Genomic DNA, 24,926 nt, shown 5'->3' with positions numbered 1-24,926 from the left:
TTATGCATTGGGAGTTCAGCAATCCTACTTAAGACTCGGGTTTTAAACCACATCTTTAAATCATGAATATACCTCAGTAGATAATGAGAATGTCACAGCATACCTCTACGTGCAGCTCACCTCCAAGACTATTCGCTGTGGATGGTCCAGATATCTTCTGAAAATAGCCCAGGGTCTAAAGAAGGATTAAGAAAAAGAATCTGTTGCAAATAAACAGCAATCGAGCTTCATAATTCTGTACTGTATGAACTAATTAGCTTAAATACAGAAAATGAAGATGGAAAACTGGAAGTGTGGTGGGTTTTATAGCAAAATACTCAAGGAAGCACCTGAACTTCATGGCATGGCTCTGCCTCATTGAGTGCTATCCTACTGCAGATACACAGATTGACAGACTCATAGAATGGTTTGAGTTGGAAAGAAACTTAAAGATCATCCAGATCCACCCCCTGCCATGGGCAGGGACACCTCCCACTGGATCAGGGGCTCCAAGCCCCATCCAGCCCGGCCTTGAACCCCTCCAGGGATGGGGCAGCCACCCCTGTTCTGGGCAGCCTGGGTCAAGGCCTCCCCACCCTCACACCAAAACATTTTTTTCAAAGATCTCATCTCAATCTCCCCTCTTGCAGCTCAAAACTGGTCCCCTTCATCCTATCCCTGCACTCCCTGATCCAGAGCCCCTCTCCAGCTTTCCTGGAGCCCCTTTCAGCACTGGAAGCTGCTCTAAGGTCTCCCCAGAGCCTTCTTTTCTCCAGGCTGAACAACCCAAACTCTCCCAGCTTGTCCTTGTACGGGAGGTGCTCCAGCTCTCAAATCATCTCCATGGCCTCCTCTGGACTCGCTCTGACTGATCCATGTCCTTCCCCTGCTGAGGACTCCAGAACTGGACACAGGGCTCCAGGTGAGATCTCACCAGAGCAGAGCAGAGGGGCAGAAACATCTCTTTAACATACATTTTCTGCAGTTTCTTCTAGGTTGAGGAAAAATTGCCTTTATGGGGAGCCTGGGCTGTAACTTGATCTGATGCACCTGGACAGCAAATAAAAGGCACAATTACCCTGGTGCCAGCTTTCTACAAACTCAAGTTTTCCTCTGCTCCCCTCCTCCAAGTTCCTATTGCTTTCCTCAGGGAAGCTCATGCCAAATAGAAAATTTTAGAGAATATATATACAAAAAAGCTACTCTTCAGTTGGTGTAAAGCACAGTAAACTGACCTCACAATTCGCTGTAGTCAAAGGTATCCTTGTTTGCTAACTGGGCCAATAAATAATGGATGTTGTTTGACAGAGTCTTGGTTACACAGCTGTGCCAGAAGTCATTCTCAAATAAGACAGGAAAATACTGGCCATAAAACGACTTTCATATCTTATCCAAGATCTTCAAAATGCTTATTTTCTTCATAGCCTCTTATCTCTACTGCGATAATACCGTTTCATTTAGTGTTATTAGTAGCACAAGTGAATATTTCATTATGCCCAAATAGGAACTCTCATTAATGAAGGAAAAGCCTGTCAGCATACAGAAGATTAATTTATATAAACAAGAGCAAACACGGAGACATCACCTTCCCGGAGAGAGGGACAAAGATCTGAGAGGGAAGGGCTGTTCATGGATGCTCTGTAAAAAACTTGTGGCTATGGTGCATTTTGAGAAAGCAGTGAGGAATAAAATGGCCAGAACAATTAATAGATCATAGAATAATGGAATCGTGGAATGGTGTGTGTTAGAAGGGACCTCAAAGCCTATCCAGTCCCACCCCCTGCCATGGGTAGGGACACCTCCCACTGGATCAGGGGCTCCAAGCCCCATCCAACCTGGCCTTGAACCCCTCCAGGGATAGGGCAGCTTTCCTGGAGCCTCTTTCAGTCCTGGAAGATTTTACACTGTATCTTGCAGCTTGTCATAGAAGAAAAGCAAACAGCGTCCTTGACTTCTGATTTTAATAAAACTCAGGTCTGTCTCCACTGTTCTTCCTGGCAGCCTCTGTGGAGGATTAGCAGATTTAACATCAGATATGGAATGCAAATGAAACTTCCTCCTGTCATTTAGTAAGCAATTTTCAGGTGCTAGAAGATAATTGCAAATACTTATGTTAAGCTTGTTAAACACCACTTCGGGACATCAGAGTTAGAAGTACATATGCAGACAGGTATGTATGAAAAGGGCTGAAAAAGTTATCGCCAACAGCTGACACCATCAGGTGTTCCCTACAATGAATCGGAAAGGCCAAAACTGACACTTGAAACTGTTGGAACTGGTCCAGAAGAGGAGCATGAAGATGATCCAAGAAGATGATCCGAGAACTGGAGCAACTCTGCTATGAGGACAGGCTGGGAGAGTTGAGGCTGTTCAGCCTGGAGAGGAGAAGGCTGCTGGGAGAACTTAGAGCAGCTTTTTTTCATTAAAAACCTCCAAAACACTATTTCAGATCTTGAAATAAAAACTATTTGTTACACAGTTCTACCTTTTCTTTCCTACCAAGTAGAAGTCTGTTATTTTCAGTGTTTTTTTCCTTACAGCACATTAGCATCCATACAGAACAGCAGAGGAAAAGAGATTTGACCTTACACTGACAGCCATCCACAACTCGTAACACGGACAGAATAAAATCTAAGTTATCAGCCTTATTTTTAAACATAACACATTTCTTTATCTTCTCTTCCAGTACTTAACCATGCATGGAATTAGATTTGATCTTAAGTACAAGAAATTATCAAGTTCGTTATCTAGGATCTTACAAAAGTAAAACACGAACAGATCTGGTAATGACAACATCGTTTAGCTCGGGGTATAACGCTGGCGCGGGGAATTATGATGCAAACCAACTGCGAGACACGGAGGTGTCTTGGCTACACAACACATACAGCTGCAAGGACTCTGAAAAAATGAATGTACAATTGATGTGATAAATCTGAGCAGACCCACCAAGATGTAGGATTTGCAAGGATAAAACATGTGTTTGTTTTTAAGCTCGTACAAAAGAGAAGATCCATGGAATGAAAATTGCATTACACGATGTTGTATCTCATTGCTTTCACAGCCAAAACTGCTCAGCACAAGCTAGTCTTAAGCATTGATGCTTAATTTTAAAATGCAAAGTTCTTGATCATCTTTGGAAAGTAATTTTTTTCTACCTAAAAATTCATTAACGAGAGATAAATCTCCTATTTCCTTCTGCAAGTATATGATTTCTTCAGAAAAGAACTGCAGTTCGTCAAAGCTATGAATGACCAAAAGTTTTACGTATCAGCTTGTAACAGCTTCTACAGATCATAGAATCACAGAATCATGGAATGGTTTGGGTCGGAAGGGATCTTAAAGTGCAGTTCTGACCTCGCCGCCATGGGCAGGGACACCTCCCACTGGATCAGGTTGCTCAAAGACTCATTCAACCCACTTTCCCAGTAATGAGACAATGTTCAGCAATGCCCTTCCACCACCAGTTTCTGCCAGGTTAAGACAGGAGCACAAATGAATCTGCACTGCAACTGAAATAAACCACACACGGAGTCAGACAGTGGTTGGTACTGGCAGGGTTCATATGTGAAATTCATAGCGCTGGTACTTGTCTGATACTATCTTGGCCTCCTGGTAAATCAGCTTTTCATTCCCATGCAATCCTTGAAATCATAGAATCATTAAGGTTGGAAAAGACCTCTAAGATCATCCAGTCCGACATCATAAACCACATAATAGCTTCAAATGCACCAGGAAAGACTGTAAACGCTTCTGGGTAGACACTGGCGGTTCTAGCCCTGCCGTACTATGTCCAGGGAATGGGAACAACAAAACTATTGCTATGGAATGCATCAAGGTTAAAAACCAGTTGTGAAGAACAAATAGTCTGTATTCATATTGAACTCACTGAGAAGAAGATTGTGTTCAGAAACACCTCATTCCAAGAGCTGGTAAGTCCCTCTTCTAAGAAACACATGTATCTGAATTAAACACCTTATGGAACACATAACTAAAAGCAGAAATCTTTTGCAGGTTATATTTTCATGGCCTACATGATGTTGATGTTTATTTAAAGCAGTGATTTGCATTGCAAATGTGATGGAAGCAGGGACAGAGTGAAATTCTGGTTATCCTCCAGTCAACACAGTCTCCTACCAGAGTAACTCTCCCACTGGCACACAAATACCTCCCCTGAAATCACGCTGCCGACAGAGCAGCACTGCAGCTCCGTGTCATAGATCCCATCCAACATTGCCACCAGTGTAACCTAACCAGTTTTGAACAGAAAATTAATCACAGTAGTCACCGATTTCACTTATGAAAAAATGAGTTTTTTGTGCAAAATCCCACCTTTTCCACATCACTCTTCCACACTTCTAAGGCACATATTTCCAGTCGCTGAAAACCGATCAAGTTTTTGAGTAGTTCCCATTCTTCTGCCTCTCCCTCACAAGCTGACATGACAGCTCAAGAAAATAGTCTTGCAGTCCTAGTTCTCAGCAGATGAACTCAAATTGTGCCTTTCCCCCCAGTCTTCTCTCTGAAATTTCAGACCGCTCTGCCCTGAAGCAATGGATTCTTCAAATACAGCTTTCTAACTTACAGATGAGGCTTGAAGCACCCTGATCCAGCACACGGTTTCCCTGCCTATAGTAGGGGTTGGAACTGGATGAGGTTTAAGGTCCCTTCCAACCTAAACCATTCTATGATTCTACAAAAACCCTGTTTCCAAGCCAAGGTTCTCTGTTTGCAGTGCTCTGGTTTCTACAGCTCCTTCCAGCTGAGCTTTTCACTCCTATTCTTTGCCCCCAAAGGGTCAATGGAGAAGATATATGTAGAATATATCTACATGCATGCTTTACAGCTTTGTTTTCTTAAGGAAATAATTACTTTGAAGGCATATTCAGCGGTATGTGAACGCTGCAAAAGCAAGAGAGGAAAGGGGATAAGGAGAAAAGGTACTCTCTGTTGGTACTTCTAAAAGTACCAACAAAGTCTGTTTCGATTCCTTATGGTTACAAACACAAAAAGGCTTGAGAGTCATTTGTTTGTTTTGAAATGCTTTAAATTATTGAGGCTTAATAAATTGCTGTCCCACCCAATGTGACCTAGTGTAAGATGGCATTTACTTCCAGTCAACGCTCCAATCCAAACAGCTGAAACCAGCAAAAAGCAAATCTCCACTTTGACTTGCCAGGAACCATCACCCACGAGCAGTATTTGGCACAGTCTGTTATTTGAACAGCCTCTGTCATCCTCCTGTGGCATCAAGAGAATAGTGATTTGCCTTCATTTCAAGGGGAGGGACAATACAAACATAAAAAACTCCCTTTCACAGGTTCACAAAAGCTCCGTTGACATATACGCCAGATCTTCAATGACAAAACCCTAACGCTGCACTGTTTCTTCCTCCAAGGCTCAAATTTTCAGAGCAGAATTATTTCCACTCAGTACCATCTCAGCTTCTCCCCATCCTCTCCAAGCAAGGCTGTTTACCCTTTCCTCCTCCACATCTCTGAAGTCCTCTCTGCGAGGAAATCATCTTCAGCTTCTGGATATTCCTGCAGAGCAGAGACAGGCTTATATTTCTCAAAGCCTCGTGGCTTACTCCTGTCAGTCCAGTCAATGGAATAATAAAACAAAACATGGGAAGTAATTTATAATCTCAACTTAAAGACAGTTTTCATCCAATTACAAGAGCAATAGAAAGAGACAAAATACACGTCCTACCTCTGTGCTTATCTGCCCAAGCGACAAAGACACATTCTTAAATAAACTGGCAGAACGCTAAGAAAGCCTCTGGGCAGGGAGATTTATTTACTGTACCCATGGGATGGGCAGGACGTAATCTGAGAAATTAAAGTTGGCAAATCTTCTGTTTCCTTCACTTCCTGAACACAAATCAAGAGGAATGCTGAAGAGGAAAGCACTACAAGTGGAAAAATATAAATCCTACTTCCCTAAAAATAATAAGGCGACCTGAGTAAAAACATAGAATCACAGAATTGTTAAGGTTGGAAAAAGCCCTCCAAGCTCCTCCAGTCCAACCATCAGCCCCACACCACCGTGCCTGCTAAACTGTGTCCCTAAGTGCCACGTCTACAGGCTTTGTGAACCCCTCCAGGGATGGAGACTACACCCCAGCCCTGGGCAAAACCAGCCTTGTATTTTAGAAAAGAATGCCACTTTCTGCAGCAGAATTTCTTCAGTATGAGTGGAATGAGCTCAAAATCAAGAGCCAAATTTTCTTTTTTTTTAAATTTCAGCTCCTCCCACGCGTTCCTACCCAGCCTGGCAGTTCTCCCCTTCCCATCGGAGCAGACACCTAGTGCTGCAACCACTTGCAGCAAACTAACTTTGACTATTGATAAGGTTTACAGCTGGAACATATATCAAATACTGAGTGCAACCCATGCAATATTTGCACACTGTGTTCCAGAACAGGTGCACAACTCGACGAAAAGGGTGAATAAATAGCTTCTTGTAGCCTTCTCCCTTTATTGCGCTTTTCATATGCTATAGGCCAGCTCCAAGAACTATCAGATGCCATTTGAGTAAGCTGCCCACTTAAACGAACACAGATGAAAACTTGCCTTACTACTGTTCCCCTCGCAACAGAACACAATTCACCAGGGGAAAGACGAAATCTTATTCCTTTTGTGTACAGGAGCTCCCGTTCTGACTCTTCACAATCAAAGGCACCATGTGCTTTTTCCTAAGGTTACTCCGAGCCCCGCAGGAATCCTTTGTGCAACCTTGGGTGTATTTTAAGCAGAGAGGTCATGATCAAGTTAGTGCAAGGATAAACCGGGAAGAAAGACACAAGAAAAAGAAATCACTGGTAAGAAAAATAAAAATCCACAAAGTAGTAGTGGTAAAAAACCTCAAACGCTATTAAGAAAAATCCCCAAACATGAGTAATGGAAAAAAAAAACCCAAACTCAAACACTACTAAGAAAATCAACAGTAGTAAGAAAAACACTGCAGCTCCTCATAGCACAAACTATTGCATACCTGTATTTATGAGCCCCTCCAGGTCTACATTCTTTTCCCAGGCTGAACAGGTTTCCCTCAGCACTTGCAAACATCGCATGAAAAGGGCAAAGAGGAGGAGTATAAGGAAAACCAGGTGTTAGGCCACTTCATTTTGGGGGATTTGTAGGATTTCAGTTGATTTTTAACTATTGTCTCTTTAGACTGACAGCAGGTAAGTATTTCACCACGTCTTTGGATGCTTTCACTTAATGGATGAGATGATTCACTTGATTTTCTCCCATTAGATAATACAGTTTAAAAAGTTATTGCTGTCTGTATTGAAGGAAACATTTGTCTGGGAGACGGCTCTGACCTGTGAAGCAGTTACGAAGCAATTTTTTCTTCAAAACTGCCCAGCAACAAGTCATTTCAGGGAAGAGTACACAAAAATCTCAGCTTAAAGGGATAATTTCTCCTCTATATATTCACCGCCACTTCCTGACAATCTGCAGTTCCAGAGATTCCCAGGCAGAGACGACGCACACACCTTGGTGTTGGATTGCCCGTCCCCGGCGTGGTGAATTGAACTGTCCCTGGGCGATTGCTGCTGGGGTTTGAGCTTTGGCAATCACAACCTCCTGCGGCAATAAATCGCAAAGAACAAACATGTATCTTTTGAAAACGCGCTTCCTTCTCTTTGTTCCCAACCAGCTGCCTGCTTCATTTTATGGCATCAAGTCCTCGTGCTGTGACAAACCACGGGTGCCTATTCTCACCCTCCTTTCCCAGCACTCGCCGTGATTTAGCCGTTGTCCGCCACATACCTGACTCCGTTGTCTTTTTCTAAGCTGAAAAATGTAACCCTTTTCTTCACAGACACTGAAGATCTTGGCTTATCATTATTGCTTTCTGCACATTTTTTGGTGCACGGTATATTTTCTGAAATCAAAGGAAATGCAGCCACTAAACGCAACATGGGGACGTGGCCAGGGGAGGAGAGGACACACACAGACATACACACACGTATAAGCCCAATATTCCAACCTACTCAAACTTCATACCTAAAATGAAGGAAAAATTACATTTTTATTACTGCTAATAGCATACTAAATTTCCCTTTGTTTACTATGTTCATTTTCACACAGTAGGTAACGTGACACACCAATTATAGTTTGGAAATATCCCCTTCTAGAGGTTAATTGCCTTTCAGAAATTGTCAGTTGAGAACAAGTTCTACATACATACCCAGCAATTCCTCAAAACATATTCTAGGAACATATTCTGCCCCTCTATTCCTCTCTTGTGAGACCTCATCTGGAGTATTGTGTCCAGTTTTGAAATGCTCAACATAAGAAGGAGATGGAGCTGTTGGAACGAGTCCAGAGGAAGCTACAGAGATGATCAGAGGGCTGGAGCACTTCCCATGCGAGGACAGGCTGAGAGAGTTGGGGTTGTTCAGCCTGGAGAAGTGAAGGCTCCAAGAGGACCTTACAGCGACCTTCCAGTACATGAAGGGGCTACAAGAAAGCTGGCAAGGGGCTGTTCACAGAGGCTTGTGGTGATAGGAAGAGGGGGAATGGCTTTAAATTGGAGAGACGCAGATTTAGACTAGACATAATGAGGAATTTCTTCACCATGAGAGTGGTGAGACACTAAAACACGTTGCCCAGGGAAGTTGTGGCTGCCCCATCCCTGGAGGGGTTCAAGGCCGGTTTGGATGGAGCTTGGAGCCCCTGATCCCGTGGGAGGTGCCCCTGCCCGTCCCAAGGCGTTGGAACTGGATAATCTTTGAGGTCCCTTGCAACCCAAACCATTCTATGATTCTAAGAACAGATGAATAAAGAGCTTCAGAAGGGAAACTTACGACTTCTTATCGTTCTGATACTTCTAGCGTGTCGCATGGATTATGCAGAGGTTGACACAAACACAAAATTAATTACCTGCTTCAAGGACTTACAGCTGCGTATAAACAAAACAAGAACAAAACTGAAACATTCTCAAACTCAGATCTTCAATTCCAAGTGTCAGCCTGGAGCAAAATCTTCTGTCTGAGCTGCAGTATTAAATCCCTCAAACACGGAAAGCTTCAAAAAGAACATCCCTTCAGAATCTTAATTATTACTGCTCTGAAAAACAGAGGCTAGCAAAAAATCTTCACTGTGTGGTGACAGCAAGAGGAAAAACAGCGAAAAGGAGAGCAGCATGGGCTGTACCAATAAATCTTACTAGGACAATTAAATAAAAATACAGGCAAAAGGGCTAGGGTAAATTAATGCGAGGAGAACCTAGAAAGAGACCTGAATCAGCAAATTTTAGAGCTCTAAGCGCAAGCTGAAGAATTCTACAGAACTAAATTACCCAGCAAGGGGAAAGCGATCCCTGCCATAATTCCAGGCAGATCTATAGGAAGCAATAAACTTTATTACAGGATAAAAAGAAGTTCAACAGTCTTTGAAATAAGAGAACTTTCTTGCTGCAATTCTGTGCTCTCACTTATCTGCCATGAATGAGTTTCAGCGATTGAAAACCGGCAGCGGGGAACAGAAAAAAAAGAAACCTCGTTCTTGAACAGGTCTCACCTGATGCTTTCATCATCTGTGTTATCAGTATAATGGGATGCTGCAGCAGAAAAACCTTCTCAGTGTTTTCAAGCAGTATCTTCATACATTATCAGAGAAACACTGCAATATCTACAAAGACGTGGATGCAGCAGCAGAAGGGAACACAGCTTAGAACAAAAGGGATTAAAGGTCTCTAACATCACTGCCTGATGAACAGAAACAACCATCACGTGTATCTGGTCACAGCCTCTGTCTCGGATGGAACAGAATTTCATCTTTTAAGAGTTATATTGGTACCTGCAGCTATATGTGCTACATCAGTATTAAAGGTAACTGAATATACAATACTACATGGCATCTGCCTGTACAACAAGTATAAATCTGTAACGGAGCTCTGCGATCTTCATAAACATTAAATAGACCATTTGATCACAGCAACTGATTAGAGTCCCTAATCAGCTTTGTTTGCTTAACAAAACAAATCAGTCACTAATGAATGGAAAGGTGCCAAGAGAAGTAAAAAAAAAAACATTCTAGAGAAGACCTCGCTGGTTGCTGGAACAAGCAGGGTACTCATCTGGATAATTATTGTTATCCACTTATGATATTGCTCACACATATTCCTTCAGTCAATAAAGATTTATTCATAAGTTTGCTTGTCTAGCCTTTTATGTTGAAGTCCCGAGGGTTTGACCCTCCAAGGGTTTTTAAGGTGACAGAGCAGCAGGACGTGCAGCCAGCAGCATCACCAGCCTGCCGGGACATGTAGTTATCCAGCAGAGTTCAAGTTCTTCCCTAATCCACAGCAGAACAATACAGAACAGAAAAGGAGAGACCGCTTTCCTCTCTCACTGAATTCCTGCAAGCCAGAAAGAACAAGCAGCAGCGTTAAGCTTGGCAGATAATTGTAGCTGGATTTCTCCAGAGCCATAATTTCTTTCCCCAAAAAACCTCCTTCCACCAACATACCAAGAAGATAAACTATGATGAGGTTTTTAATACAAAATATGATTAATGGTTAAATACAACAACAAATCTTTGGAGAAGGACTTTTTACAAAGGCTTGTAGTGATAGGACGAGGGCAATGGGTATAAACTGGAGAGGGGCAGATTTACACTAGACATAAGGAGGAATTTCTTCACAACGAGAGTGGGGAGACCCTGGAACAGGGAGGCAGCGGCTGCCCCATCCCTGGAGGTGTTCGAGGCCAGGTTGGATGGGGCTTGGAGCCCCTGATCCAGTGGGAGGTGTCCCTGCCCATGGCAGGGGAGTTGGAACTGGATGATCTTTAAGGTCTCTTCCAACCCAAACTACTCTATGATTCAGAAAGCGTTTAAATGATGGATGACCCTCAACTCCTTCCAGCTGCAGGGAGCGCGGCTGATCTGGCCGGAGCTGCTGAGATACAAAGGGTGAAAAAGGAGAGACTTCAACTCAAATACCTGAGAGCACTACGCTGATTTGCAAATACTGTCCCCATGTCACCTCCTGCACTTGCCACACCAGTGAAAATTACCTCTTTGATGTGCCAGAGCTTTACATCTAGCAGCATGTCACCCCACTCGCTTCAGCCTGTCATTCCACCATATGAAATGTGTGTGTCTGCGCCTCACCTTTAATTTGAAGGATTTACCATGGCCTCGAAGAGCAGGTAACAGGTTTGAAACATGGCTGGGTGATTTCCAGGTTATAGTTAGGATCCCAGCCCGCAGACAACACTAAGGGAGTCTCCTCCACCAGGAAGGCCTCCAGTGTCTCCTACGAAGGACATCTGGTTGCTCCTGCTCTCACCACAGGTACAAGGAAGTGGCAACACACTCATATTACCCCTTCACCATGCAAATCACATGCTTCTACCATGTCTTACACAGAAAGAAAATAGCAATTTGGAAAATGCAAACACAAAGCTGCAACAATGATTAACACATAGCAAGCAAAGCACATCCATCCTTCAGTTCTTCCAATCAACAGTGGAGATAATACCTATAGGATAAAGCCTATGTGGGGACTTCTCCTCAATTTCCAGACCTAGAACAGTCCTTAAAAGAAAAATCCAGTTTAAATACTCATAAGCTATTGCAAAGAACTCAAAACACAGCCAGGCAATTGCATCACGACAAAAAATAACTACAGAACTACACTGGAATTATTTCTATAGTAGGTAAAAAAGAAACTCAATGGCCAAGCAGAGAATACAAAAGATTCTAGTTTTCCACACAGGATAAAGTACGAATAAGGGAGAAAAATGTAATGTATGCTTTGCCTTGTCCAGCAACCTAAGTGGGTTTTTTTTTCCTACAAAACAATTTTGTATTGAACACAGAGAAGTGATGCTATAATGGGGGGCAGAATTCCTCCAGCTCTTATCAGACACAGAGTAAACACCATAAAGTGCCATGGAAAGATAAAGTTCTCCATCTGCTGATGGTTGCTACTGTTAGCAAAATGGGGTCAAAAGTTAACTTGTCCAGCTTATGCATGAGGGTTTTATAGCTTAAGCCCTTAAGAATGAAGCCATGTTGCTCTCCGTTTGGAGGAAAAATAAATTACTCTGTACCTAGGAGGAGACTCCACCAGGCAAAGACGAGAGATAAGGCAGGTAAGGGGCTGGTTAGGCTGAACCAAGAACAGCTTACTCAAAGCAGTCTGAGTAATCAATAACTAGAGACAAGAAAATTAATTAACTGCTACAATCCTCTCCAGTATTGATTCCAAAGGCAAAAGATCACATGTAATTATTCTTAGTTTTAAAAGTTACTCATAATCAAATTTAAGTACCCTCAAAAAGATCAATTGACTGAGCTTTTAGCAGCATATAAAGCAAGGAAAAATGACTGTATTATCACTGGCCTAAGACCTGGGAGGGATGGGCTGAGTTTCTCACTCCACTACAACCATCTATCACCTAAGGCAAGCCACTAGCCTTTGCATTTTTCCATTATAAACAGAACAATGGCATACACTAAACATATTAAATCTTACACAAATCCACGAGACACTGGGTGGTATTTGTACGGCCATAAATGCTGCATTCTTATCGACAGAAATTCAATTTTACACTTAATAATCTCAAAGGAAGCAAGTTTCTTGGAACTTCCAGTTAAACCTTAAACATCAGACTATTCCAAGATCAAGTATAAAATTTAGAGCAATTACTTCTCTTCCTTAAAGAGGAGAAATAGCCAGGACTTAATCAACACACTGAATAAAAGGGAAAAGGATTGCTTTGTCTGCTGTTAAAACGACAGAAAAATTAAGTACCAAGAGGGCTTAGAATCGTATAATAGTTTGGGTTGGAAGGGACCTTAAAGATCACCCAGTCCCACCCCTGCCATGGACAGAGACACCTCCCACTGGATCAGGGGCTCCAAGCCCCATCCAACCTGGCCTTGAACCCCTCCAGGGATGGGGCAGCCACCCCTGCTCTGGGCAACCTCTTATCACACACAAACAATAAATCCACAGCCACATGTACACATCTCGGGAAGACAGTCCATCCTTGCAATTTTGGGTTCCATCTTCCGCTTAGGAAACCACATGAGTTTGTATCTCTGCTTTCTTCTGGTGACACGGAGAAGAGCAGTTCTCCTGCAATGATCATCTCGTGGTCCCTGTTCCATAAAACTCTCCAAGCTGCAAGAAATCTCTGACACTGGAAGCACTCCAGAAACAGGAGAACTATGACAGATACGCCAGATGGCTGGCCGCTCTTCAAAGGCTTGGAAGTGTAGGGTGGGGAAAACAGGAGTGGAGAGGAAAAATAATCCTAACTTAATTATAAATACAGCTTAAGAATCCCTTCCACGTGAAAGTTCTCCTGCTTTGTATCATGAATACCTCCAGGGCTTAGAAAGCTGCCTTGAACAGAAAACACTTAGAATCATAGAATCATAGAATAACCAGGTTGGAAGAGACCCACCGGATCATTGAGTCCAACCATTCCTATCAAACACTAAACCATGCCCCTTAGCACCTTGTCCACCCGTGCCTTAAACACTTGGAATGGTTCTGTTGTGATTGGCTCCTAAGTGGTAATATATATGAAGAGAATAGGGAAAAACTCCTCAGAAAGTGCTCATTCAACAAACTGGTAGAACCTTTTGTTGTTTTGCTCCAGCTTGGAGGGCTGCAGACCATGCCAGCCTACAGCCACCACTGCTGGAATCCTGGTGAAGGAGAAAGTATGAATATGGTGTGGTTCATAAAGCATTTTGTGGGCTTCCCATTGGCATTTGGCTCTCCCAATGTCCAAAAGCTTCCTCCCCTTTTTTACTTGACTCTGCCATCAAGCTGCTTGTGCATTTTGATGTCGTTCATCTCTTCCCAATATTCTTCTTGCTCTCCCTGAAAGCCAGACGTCACTATTTTCATGTTGCACTGTTTGAACCACTCCTGTAATGTACAGGAGAGGAGAAGCAGCAATGCTTCCTTTCTCTGTCTTTGTGCAAGATACAAAGAAATATAATGTTATAATTCCCTATGTCAACTGTGTTAAAACACATCCCTCACATTCAAATGGAACCCATGACTTCCCAGCAGAAAGAGAAAATACTAATAAATCTATTTACTGAATAGCAAGCAAAGATCATGGTTGTATTTTGAATCAAACCAGAGAAAAGCTAAAGGTGCTGTACAAAGCTGTTTTTACTAAAAAACATATGGAATCAGTCCTGGAAACACCAACTGCTACTTCAACCTTGAGAATTGTTATAAGGTACACTAATACCCGACAAAGCCCACTCATAGCTGTGATATAACTGTAAATGAACCCAAAGGAAAGCTTTATTAGACAGGTTTTCTTGAATTGAGAGCACCTGCTATTAAGTAAAGACATGGTGACCTCTCAAGAAGTGTTGAGACACTTCTGAACCACACATACAAAGTGTGACAATGGGAGTTCTCCATAACTCACAAACTGGATAAGGAAAAGATCACACGCCTTGGAAACTACCCTGCTTCTTCATCTTCCCGTCAACACTTGTCACTGCAGAGACATGCTACCAACATCAACCAACACATCGACTTAGGTGATAAGGGGTGCCAAAAGTGTCTGCAATAACTCCACGCCACCTACGCAGGCTGCAGAAGCTCTCAGGGTTTCTAAAGAGCTGACTATTTGCAGAGTGTTAACATGTGCAAACAGAAAAATGGCATTAATTTTCACATAATCTTTTCAGTGTCATCTAGGTTGCCCAGAGCAGTGGTGGCTGCTCCATCCCTGATCCAGTGGGAGGCATCCCTGCCCATCGCAGGGGGGTTGGAACTGGATGGGCTTTAAGGTCCCTTCCGACCCAAACCATTCCACCGTTCTATGACATTAGTAACCTGTAGCGACCTCAAATATGACATGGAACTGCATAGATCTAATTTACTGAATTATAGAACTGTTTGGGTTGGAAGGGACCTTAAAGATCATCCAGTTCCACCCCCCTGCCATGGGCAGGGACACATCCCACTGGATCAGGGTGCTCAAAGTCCCATCCAACCTGGCCTTGAACCCCTCCAGGGATGGGGCAGCCATGACTTGCATGGGTAACCTCTTCCAGTGTCTCACCACTCTCACCATGAAGAAATTCCTCCTTACGTCCAGTCTAAATCTGCCCCTCTCCAGTTTGTAGCCATTTCCCCTAGTCCTCTAAAAACTCACCAGTTTCAACAGCCGGAAACTTCTGCTTAGCAGCTGCTGTTGAATACCATGTGTTGTGAGGGTTTCTTACTGTCTTTTTCGAAACATATATTGCATATCTTCCATTTCGAGAGTCACTCTAAGCTTATTCTTGTACATACAGCATGAAAGCTACTATATCTCATCAGTCTTTGCTTATTCAGGCTTGACAGTATGAAAATCAGCATCCAAACGCCTGCATTTCATAATCCCCTCACTTACAGATGTACAACTGTTGGCAGAGCTCCCCACTTTAAGTGTCATGTTCTGCTTGTAAAACCGCTGAACAGAAGTGTCAAGTCTTTAACGATCTTGATCACTGTCACAGCTGCTAAGATACTACCACTCACTGCTGCGTGTCTTGGACATCTGGGACACTCCTCCCCTTCAGTGACTGACAAAGTTCTTCTCCTGTCTCCAGTATAAATATCTCTTAAATATTAGATTTCCTCTACTTCTAAATAACCACTCTGCAAATGCATTCACACTTCTCTGTTTTAGGGGGTTTTTTTTGATCCATGTGTCTTAACACAAATTATTCCAGTTTTCCGTCATCTAAAGAAACAAAATATAAACCCAGAGAAAACAGAAAGAAAAAAGAATTCCAGCATTTTATTCTCTGTTACACCACACTCATAACACCATTACTACAGCCGAGGGGGAGAATAAAGCTTTCTCCCAGGAATTTAGATTTAGATTAGATATAGATTGAGATGAGATCTTAGGAAGAAATGTTTTGCTGTGAGGGTGGGGAAGCCCTGGCCCAGGCTGCCCAGAGCAGGGGTGGCTGCCCCATCCCTGGAGGGGTTCAAGGCCAGGCTGGATGGGGCTTGGAGCCCCTGATCCAGTGGGAGGTGTCCCTGCCCATGGCAGGGGTGGCACTGGATGGGCTTTGAGGTCCCTTCCAATCCAAACCGCTCCATGATTCTATGAAACATAAGAACCAATTTGCTCACAGATTCCTAAAAATCAGCATAACGAACTTTTGACCAAAAAGTGGCTGGGTTGAGAATTATTCAGCACTGCCCAGACTCGCAGAATTTTAGTATTAACACAACCACTTTATCATCCCGATACGCTGAGGTGAGACGTGTAACAGGGCCAGGCCGGCAGCTGGGAGGCCAGGGAGGGAATTCGGAAAGGCAGCTCCACTTTGGAGGCCAGTAGCAAGGTGGTCGCCCCTCCCGAGCCCGCAGGTGAGACCCACAGCAGCAATTCTTTTTACACCCATTCAGGCAGCAGCCACCTGCCAGTCCCCCACCGCTCGTTCCCACCGCCGTCTCGCCCCCCAGAAGGCGTTTGCGGCCACACCACCGAACTGAGGAATCGCTCCAGGTTAAAATAAACCCCGAAAAGAATGCTTTTCAGCCACGTCCCTTTCCCCGGCTCAATTCACTGTGCAGCTGTATAAATGCCTACGCAAACACGGCGCAGGAACAGACAACGTGGTTACTGTTTTGTGCTGTCGGAGAGCTACCTGTGAACTTCACCCCCCAAGCAGTCTGTCTTAAAACAAATGGTGTTCGTTCCCGGCCGGTCCCTGGGTAGCCAGTTTGCATTCCACACGTGCTTTGGTAATAGATCAATAAATACTCAGCAGGTATGTCCGTGTTTAGACACCTCAGTGATATAAATACTAGACCCAAATGAATGCAAACTGCCCTATACAAAACCCTCCGGGGTTACGGCTGCACATTTATGGATGGCTTTGTGACTAGACCCAGGCAAACAGTTTTGGGAGGCACAGGCTTGTGATTTCGACCTAATTATAGTGTAGATGCTGCTGCTGTTGAGCACGAGTATTGTCATTAGTCCACCTGCAAGGAAGTAAACAGGCTATTTAGCCCAGCAGAAACAGGGAAACAGAGAAGAAACAAGCCTTCCAGTTTAGTAACCATCCAGTAACACGAAGATTTGGAAAAGCAGCCAACGTGAAAAGACACAAAACCCAGAGAGAAGAAGTAGCAACTCAACAAAAGGTAAGTCAGGAAGAACCAGGCCATCTCAGGGACCCAGCAAGCAATAAGGGATGCTGACACCCACAGTCTGCCTGCCGAACCCCATTCGCCAGGGCCTCCCCACCCTCACAGCAAAACATTTCTTCCCAAGATCTCATTTAAACCTTCCCTGTTTTACCTTAAAACCATTCCCCCTTGTCCTGTCCCTGCCCTACCTGATCATGAGCCCCTCCTCAGCTTTCCTGGAGCCTCTTTCGGTACTGGAAGCTGCTCTAAGGTCTCTCCAGCACCTTCTCTTCCCTAGGGTATGAGAATATGCTGGTAAAATAGGCAGCTACCAATGAAATAAGTTCAAATACCCTTGCTGCATAAGTTATCCCTTTTTGCAGCTCATGGCAACACTCATTTATTAAGCGAGACTGAAGGTGATATGACCAATAAATCTGTCTATCACTGTAGATTAATCTTCTTTGCTCAGTGCTCATAAATCACAGGTTCCCTGAAAGGAAGTAGTAGGTCAGATATTCTTCTAAATGGATAGATTGTTTCCTTGGTACCATTTTATCTTCTGTAATCTCCTATCTCCTTTTAATAAAAACATTTGTAATGTTTTACAGCAAAATACAGCATCTTCTAGGGCTTCTAACATGATGCTTCTTATACGATACTGTTAATTAGTAACTTTTTAGATGGGCTTTTAAAAAACATTAAGAAATTGGAACTTGACAGCCCCTGCTGCTGCATTTTCATAGAATCATAGACTCATAGAATCACCAGTTTGGAAGAGACCCACCGGATCATCGAGTCCAACCATTCCTATTAAACACTAAACCATGCCCCTTAGCACCTCGTCCCCCCATGCCTTAAACACCTCCAGGGAAGGTGACTCAACCCCCTCCCTGGGTAGCCTGTTCCAGTTTATAACTAAGAAAACAGAAATGTTACACTTCAAATGCACACTGACTCTATAGAGTATGTTCTATCGCACCAGCAAGGCCAAGGGGAAAGAAAAGATGCTTAATTCTCTTGTAGTCTTAGAAATCACTTGCAGCAGCGAGAGAAATGTTTTAAAGTTGATGAAATATCTAATTTCTAAAATCAGAATGCCCGGGGCACGCAGGGAGAAGCGTTCACAATTGCCATCTGAAAAGTATTGCAACCAAACATCAGAATCAGACCTGAGGGGCGCTTCAAGGCGGTGTTTGCATTGAAAAGAAGACAAGGCCTTTCCGAGGGTTCAGCAGGCTGTTTCCAGTTGAAATTTTGGCCAGGCTGGGTGTAATCCAGCTGAGCTCCCTGCTACAAGCCTTTGCAAACTGTCCCTCCCCAGCTTTCTTGTAGCCCCTTCAGGTCTCACCGAAGCCTTCTCCTCTCCAGGCTGAACAAGCCCAACTCTCTCCGCCTGTCCTCGTACGGGAGCTGCTCCAGCCCTTGGATCATCTTTGTAGCCTCCTCTGGACCCGTTCAAACAGCTCATTTCCCTCTTATGTTGAGGATTCCAGAACTGGACCCAATACTCCAGCTGAGGTCTCGCAGGAGAGGAATAGAGGGTCAGGATCCCCTCCCTCCCTGCTGGCCGCGCTGCTTTTGATGCAGCCCAGGACACGGGTGGTTTCTGGGCTGCGAGCGCACGTTGCTGGCTCATGTCAAGCTTCTCATCAGCCAGCACCCCACGTCCTTCTCATCAGTTGCCACAAAAGGGCACAGAATGTATGTCTTTTTGTACCATTTGGGGATTTTTTTTCTTGTTTGTTTGGATTTTTTTAATACTAAATCAGTTTCCTTAGCAAGTTCATCCCTGCGGAGCTGGCACGTTGATGTAGTGAAAGCACCACTCCGCGCCTGGGAAATGCAATACCAAGGGTGACAAATGGATACCTGCCACATACAAATGCTTAAAAGGCCCAGGAGTGAAAAATCCCATTTAACAAGTGTCCTCCCGTACACCAGATGAAACCATTAAAAAGAAGTTAAAAGCAGAATGAGCTTTTCTCATTTAAAAGGACTCCTGTGAAATGAAAGTCAGTAATTGTCAGCCGTTCCCGCACTGCACTGCGGCACCTCTTGACGAAGGGGGCTCATTACACCGCATCTGATAAGCTCTTGGCAGAGTTTAATGATAAACAATGGGACTCTGTCTGGAAGTCTGCTAAGGATCAGTGTCCTGCTCAGCTCCTCACTGCCAAGGAGACACAAACCAACGCATTTGCAATTTTCCCAGCGCGCTAAAGAAAGCAGGGTGGCTAATTTAATGGATTAACGCCAAGTGGAATTACTGCATATTCAACACCTGTAGGTTGTACACTTTGCACTTGAAACACATGGAGCATAAGGACCCTCTTTTCCCAGGAACACAAATCCCATTTCGTTTGAAGCGCACTTCTTAATTGGTTATTATTTTAAAGAAGCGCTTCGTTATTTTTTTTTTTAATTTAGAAACAAGGAGAATATAATGAGAATTCAAGAACAATCATTTCCTATTGTGCTATGAAAGAAGCAGCATACTAGTTTCATGCAAAGGAGAGCGAGATATCCAATGCTCACTTAAAGGCAAACAATTGTTTAGGCTTGGAGAAAAACCTTACACATTAAAATAATCAACTTCTCAATTCCTCTGACTACTATAATGAATACAAAGACAATAAACAAGCACATACTTTACATCAATCCCTGACACATCAAGAGGGTAGAAACTACAGATTAAAGAATCTGAGAAGTCTTTGCAGGACAGCTAATCCCTGGGGAAAGATCGCTTTGGTTTTTGTAATCTGGAACCACCTTTTGAAGCAGACAGCTGAAGGAGAGACAGAAAATGCTTTCTTTGTGAAGCAGCACCTCACGCAGTTACCTAGTGAAAGGGATCAATATTTGCTTGGGTTTTAAAGTGATGAAAGCATGAACTCTGTAAAATATGTTGAGATTAACAGAAGCCTAAAAGAAAGCATCACCAGGTACAAGTTGAATTGTACTGGTTTGGTCTGGGATAAGTCATTTTTTTTCCTTAGCAGCACATGTGGTGGAGGTTTGGATTTATGGCTGAACAAGTGTTGACAACACACCCAAGTTTTTGTTGGTGCTGAGCAGTGTTTGCACAGCACTGAGGCTTTTTCTGTCTCTCACCGTGTCCCACCAGCAAGTGCTGAGGGGCACAAGAAGCTGGGAGGGGACACCCAACTGACCCAAGGGATGTTCAACAGCACATGATGTGGTGCTCAGCGATAAAAGTTGTAGGGCAAAGGAGGAAGGGAAAACATTCAGGGTGACAGCACTTTTCATCCCAAGTAACCACCGCAGCTGATGGAGCCCTGCTCTCCTGGAAACACCAAACATCTGCCTGCTGGTGGGAAGCACTGAATGAATTCCTTGTTTTGCTTTGCCGATATTAATAATTCATTAAATAAAATACACACTTCATTAACAGATTATCCACAACACAGGGGTGTGATTATGGATGCAGAGTGCTCTGCAGCGCTGATGAATTGGAAAAAGGGCAAGTTACATCTCATTTCCCAGAAAAGAGAAGAATCCACTTACATCCCATGTGCATGTATTTTAAGAAACTACAGGGTGCAGACAGAATCTTAGACAAACGTTTCTCCCTCACCTACCTTCTGATCACACCTTTGGATGTGGACAACCTGCCAGGCTCACTTTCTCTTCCCACCTTCTGTCAGTCACTTGTGTGCATTTCCTAGGTCACCAAGTTTTTGTCCAGATCTGTGTAAGCATCAGTAGTTTGATGCTTCCAGTTGGGAGAGGAGACGGTGTAACATCCCCAGTGACCTTGTCTGCTCCTGGCTGAGCAAACGTGGGTGTCTCAGACTCTCCCTGCCCATCTCAGACACGTCAGCTGGACTCGCTGCACTGTGTCAAGTGCCCTCCTTGTCCGGGGTGTACAGAACTGGTAACATGTGTTGTAGTCTCACAACAGCCAAAGGGGAAGGATCACTTCCCTCCAGCAAGGCTCTCACAGCCCCAGAGCTGGCTGCGTTCCTTGCTGCAAAGCCACCCTGCTGGCTTACACTCACAAAACTACAGAACCATTGAGGTTAGAAAAGACCTCTAAGCTCACCTGGTCCAACCGTCAGCACAACGCCACTGTGCCTGCTAACCCATGTCCCAAAACGCCATGTCTCTCTGGCTTTTTTTAAATCCTGGGCATCCTGTTCTTCTTCTCCAGCTCCTTCCCCAGCTCCACTCCCTTCTCCAGACGCGCTCTAGCCCCTCAATGTCATTCTTGGAGTGAAGGGTCCAAAACTGAACCCAGGATTCGAGGTGCAGCCTCACCAATGCTGAGTCCAGCGGATGATCCCGTCTCTGCTCCTGCTGGCCACCCCACGGCAGATCCAAGCCAGGATGCTGTTGGCCTTCTAGGCCATCAACCATCTGCCCCCCCCCCCGTTGTTTTTCACCTTACAGCACACTAAGTGTGCCATTTCTTTATCAGTAGTTACAAAACCCATGGTAGTTCCACGTAACAGTTTCATCAGTACATTGAGCGGTGCTTCTAACTCTCTCCACTACACAATATCAAGACTATGACTGTTTTCAGCATTTCAGATCAGCAGAAATCTGAACACAGTGAAAGCAAACACAGGGCAAACACACTGAAAGGCTGAGTGTGGATTTAAACAACTGAGACCAACATTACTCACTTCATCACGGCTTCAGCGAGCCTCTTTGATAGACTTCAGAGAAGGCTGAACAAGAATTGTGTACCAGAGACATGAGTTTGATTTTATTTTGGTTTCTAGTGCAGGGCGCCGTGTACAAAGGCTGCAATCCTACTTCAAACACGTTCTGAAGGCTTGCACTCAGGATACATTAATTTAGAAAGAGGGTTTCAGCACATGCTCTCAGATGTCTCTCTGCATTTCACAGTCTCCATGCGGATGCTCGCTGCGGGCCATTCACCCTTGGCAAGCTCCCGTGAAACCTCCCGGTTCCTAGTTTGCACGAAAATGAGTTTCACTGCAAACATGTTGTTTAGTTCCAAACATTGTACTACAACAAAATAACATAATTGAATGCATGGGAAAGATTTCCTAGCTTTTCAAAACAAAAAGGTTGTTGCTTTAGTTGTTGACGGGGTTAGTTCCATTAAAAAAAAAAAAGCAGGCATATACTTAAAATACTTAAATTGCCCCAATTCACTTCTATGTCCATAACACAAATTAAGGCATGGAATACTGAGAGGATTCACATAAAATATCCCAACAACCATGCAAAATACTTTCAACGTTGACCTATAAGAGGCCTGGGAAGACCACAGGGAATGTAGTAACAATAGGCAGCTCTCACCAGTGCAGCAGTTCAGGAGCAGGCACAATACTACACAAAAAGGCACTTTGGTTTCTTCTGGATGGGTAGAAATATGTAGTAGAAAACTGTATTAAAAAAAGAGTCATCTAAGAGCCAGGTATTCTAAGTATTTCTGAGCAAGTTCAGCACAACTTCAAACAAAGAGAAAACCCTCAAACCCCTCCCACTCCGCAGATTATACATATGCAAAGCGTTTTTGCCACCATAGGCACCATAAAAGCAAAGAGTTGTAGCCCATTAACACGCCATGTGCCTCAGGGGCAACCACCTCTGCCACCTCCTCCAATTCTATGAAATACTGCACAGCAACTTCCAAAAACCAGCCCACAGGAGCTGCTGGTCTGTGCCAGCATCCCAGCCTACATCAGCTGTTCTGCTGCACTGGTGGCGTGAGGCCATGCATGGTTCCTGACACTCAGGAGATAAAAACACATGAAAAACCCCCTTTTCCACGTTAGCCAGTGATGATGCTGGTAATTAATTACTCAGTGTTGTATTATAAACAGCATTTGAATTTATTTGAACTATACTTTTGCTCTTTTACACTTCCTTAAAATAAGAAAACATACAAAGTAGATTATTTACATCTCCTGTACTGTTTCTTCTATCACATCTTCTCCATCTCTGCTCTAGATGGTCTATCCTTTTTGTCATTCAACATGTAAACTTGGCTTTACATCAACCACTTGGTTTCTCAAGCACCAGCTCCTCTTCCATTTTTCCATCCATTCCTGCCCCGCGCGCTTTTTAACAATATGCACTGAGCTGCAGAAATATTGGTATTGGCTGAAAGAACTTAAAGGAAATATCCAAAGCTAAGATGGAACCTTGCATGTGGTCCACCTTATAAACCTTCTGGAGAGAAACTAGGTGTTGTGCTTTCAAGGGGAGAGAAGCACAGAGTAAAAGCACTGCTTTCCAATATTGGTTCTTGCTGCTAAAAGAAATCAAGCTCAGGATATATTATACTACCAAGCCTGATGACATGCCTAAAAGCTACATTTATTGTCATCGTTCTCAGTCTTTTCAAGTCTGTTTCCATGTCAGGAGCTTAATGAGCAGAAAACCAAACAAGAACTCCAAAGAAGATCAATGTCATTCAACAAAACCCTCTCCTTTTGGCTTTTTTTGAACATTGCAGGCATTCCTGAGGAGACAATGCTGACAGATTGAATGTCAAAACCTTTTAAAACGTTTTCTAACCTTTTAAATTCTTTCTATAACTCTTAAAAATAAGCATTGCTGCTTTCAGATTATGCAATGTCAAAGCCAAAATCATGCAATAAAAGTTACACTTTGCCTTCATCTGGAGCTAATTTAGGGAGTCTTATTTCTTCCACAGGTCTAATCATATTTTATTGCAAGAAATGCCTTTCTTTATTATCTTTAGATAAACATTAAGGTGTTTTATTGTGGTAATTTCTTTGAGAGAGGGAATATGGTGCTGACATGATTCAAATCAAGTGCAGGAAGACAGAGCTCTGGAATTCCCTTCCCAGCATCACTCCCGGCTACTATTTATTTTTGGGAAATCATTGCCCTACTCTGAGGCCCCGGCTTCACTCATCTATAAAATATTCTCTTACCTTCAGGGTTGGTGCTGATGTGTGTCATACAAGCAAACGCTGATTAACGAAAACATAATTTCATCTCAAGTGAAAATTTCCAGGATGTTCTTTACTCAGCCTCACTCGGATCCACTGACTTTAGCAGATTTATCATAGAATCATAGAATGGTTTGGATTGGAAGGGATCTCAAAGATTTCAGTCCCAGCCCCTGCCATGGGCAGGGACACCTCCCACTGGATCAGGGGCTCCAAGCCCCATCCAACTCCACTGATTTTAGAGAAAACAGTGATTTCTTCTTTCACAGTAATGCTTACTATATTATCAAAGAAAGGTAGAAAACTCCATGGACAGCATTGACCACCTACCAGATGGAGAAAAAAACACAGAACCCGAATAGGCTTTCCCTTTCCACAGGGAGACTCTGACTTTTATCGTATTATTAACACTCTTATCAGGAGAGAAACAGATGTGGGGACCAGGAGGCTTTTGGGGTTGCCTAACTACAACTTGTATCTGCTGTCTGCCACCTAATACCTGTCCTTAAATATTAACCTTCCGAGCAACCACAGATGAATATCCATGTGCCATTCAAAACATAATATTATCAGAACAGTAATTTGCTGCTTTTAAATAGAACCGATTTCTCAAGACTGGAGTCACAGTGGGAAACAGGAACTTACATTTTGAGTTGTTACAAGTCTCAGCAATTAAATCTCATAGAAAAACACATTAATGTGTGCACTACAAGTTGCCGAGGTGAGGAAAGATTAATAACCCTGGTATTACACACCATTATAGCTACCGGCACAATGAACTTCCCCTGTCTGGTACGCTATCGGGTGTTGCATTGCACGATGCATATTCACAGCCTCAGGCTTCCCGATGAAAGCAGAATATAGAAATTCCAGCTATCCAAA

The 24,926-nt window shown here is 43.5% G+C and overlaps 1 protein-coding gene across 2 annotated transcripts in view; it reads right to left on the bottom strand.

Annotated features, from left to right (window-relative positions):
• Nucleotides 1–24,926, bottom strand: part of LYPD6B (LY6/PLAUR domain containing 6B) — a 97,626-nt gene that overhangs the window by 5,469 nt on the left and 67,231 nt on the right. Inside the window, exon 1 of one of the 2 annotated variants that reach the window (XM_069861702.1) lies at nt 104–380. The exons of the other annotated variant lie outside the window; for it this stretch is intronic. The gene's annotated coding sequence lies outside the window, so the exon portion shown is untranslated. Of the gene's footprint in view, nt 1–103; nt 381–24,926 lie in introns of those variants that run through there. 2 annotated transcript variants of the gene reach the window in all.

The sequence above is a fragment of the Phaenicophaeus curvirostris genome, chromosome 7 (assembly GCF_032191515.1).
Source record: "Phaenicophaeus curvirostris isolate KB17595 chromosome 7, BPBGC_Pcur_1.0, whole genome shotgun sequence".
Taxonomy (NCBI): domain Eukaryota; kingdom Metazoa; phylum Chordata; class Aves; order Cuculiformes; family Cuculidae; genus Phaenicophaeus; species Phaenicophaeus curvirostris.
The sequence above is the reverse complement of the archived record's forward strand: the minus strand, read 5'-3'. Positions and strand labels throughout refer to the sequence as shown.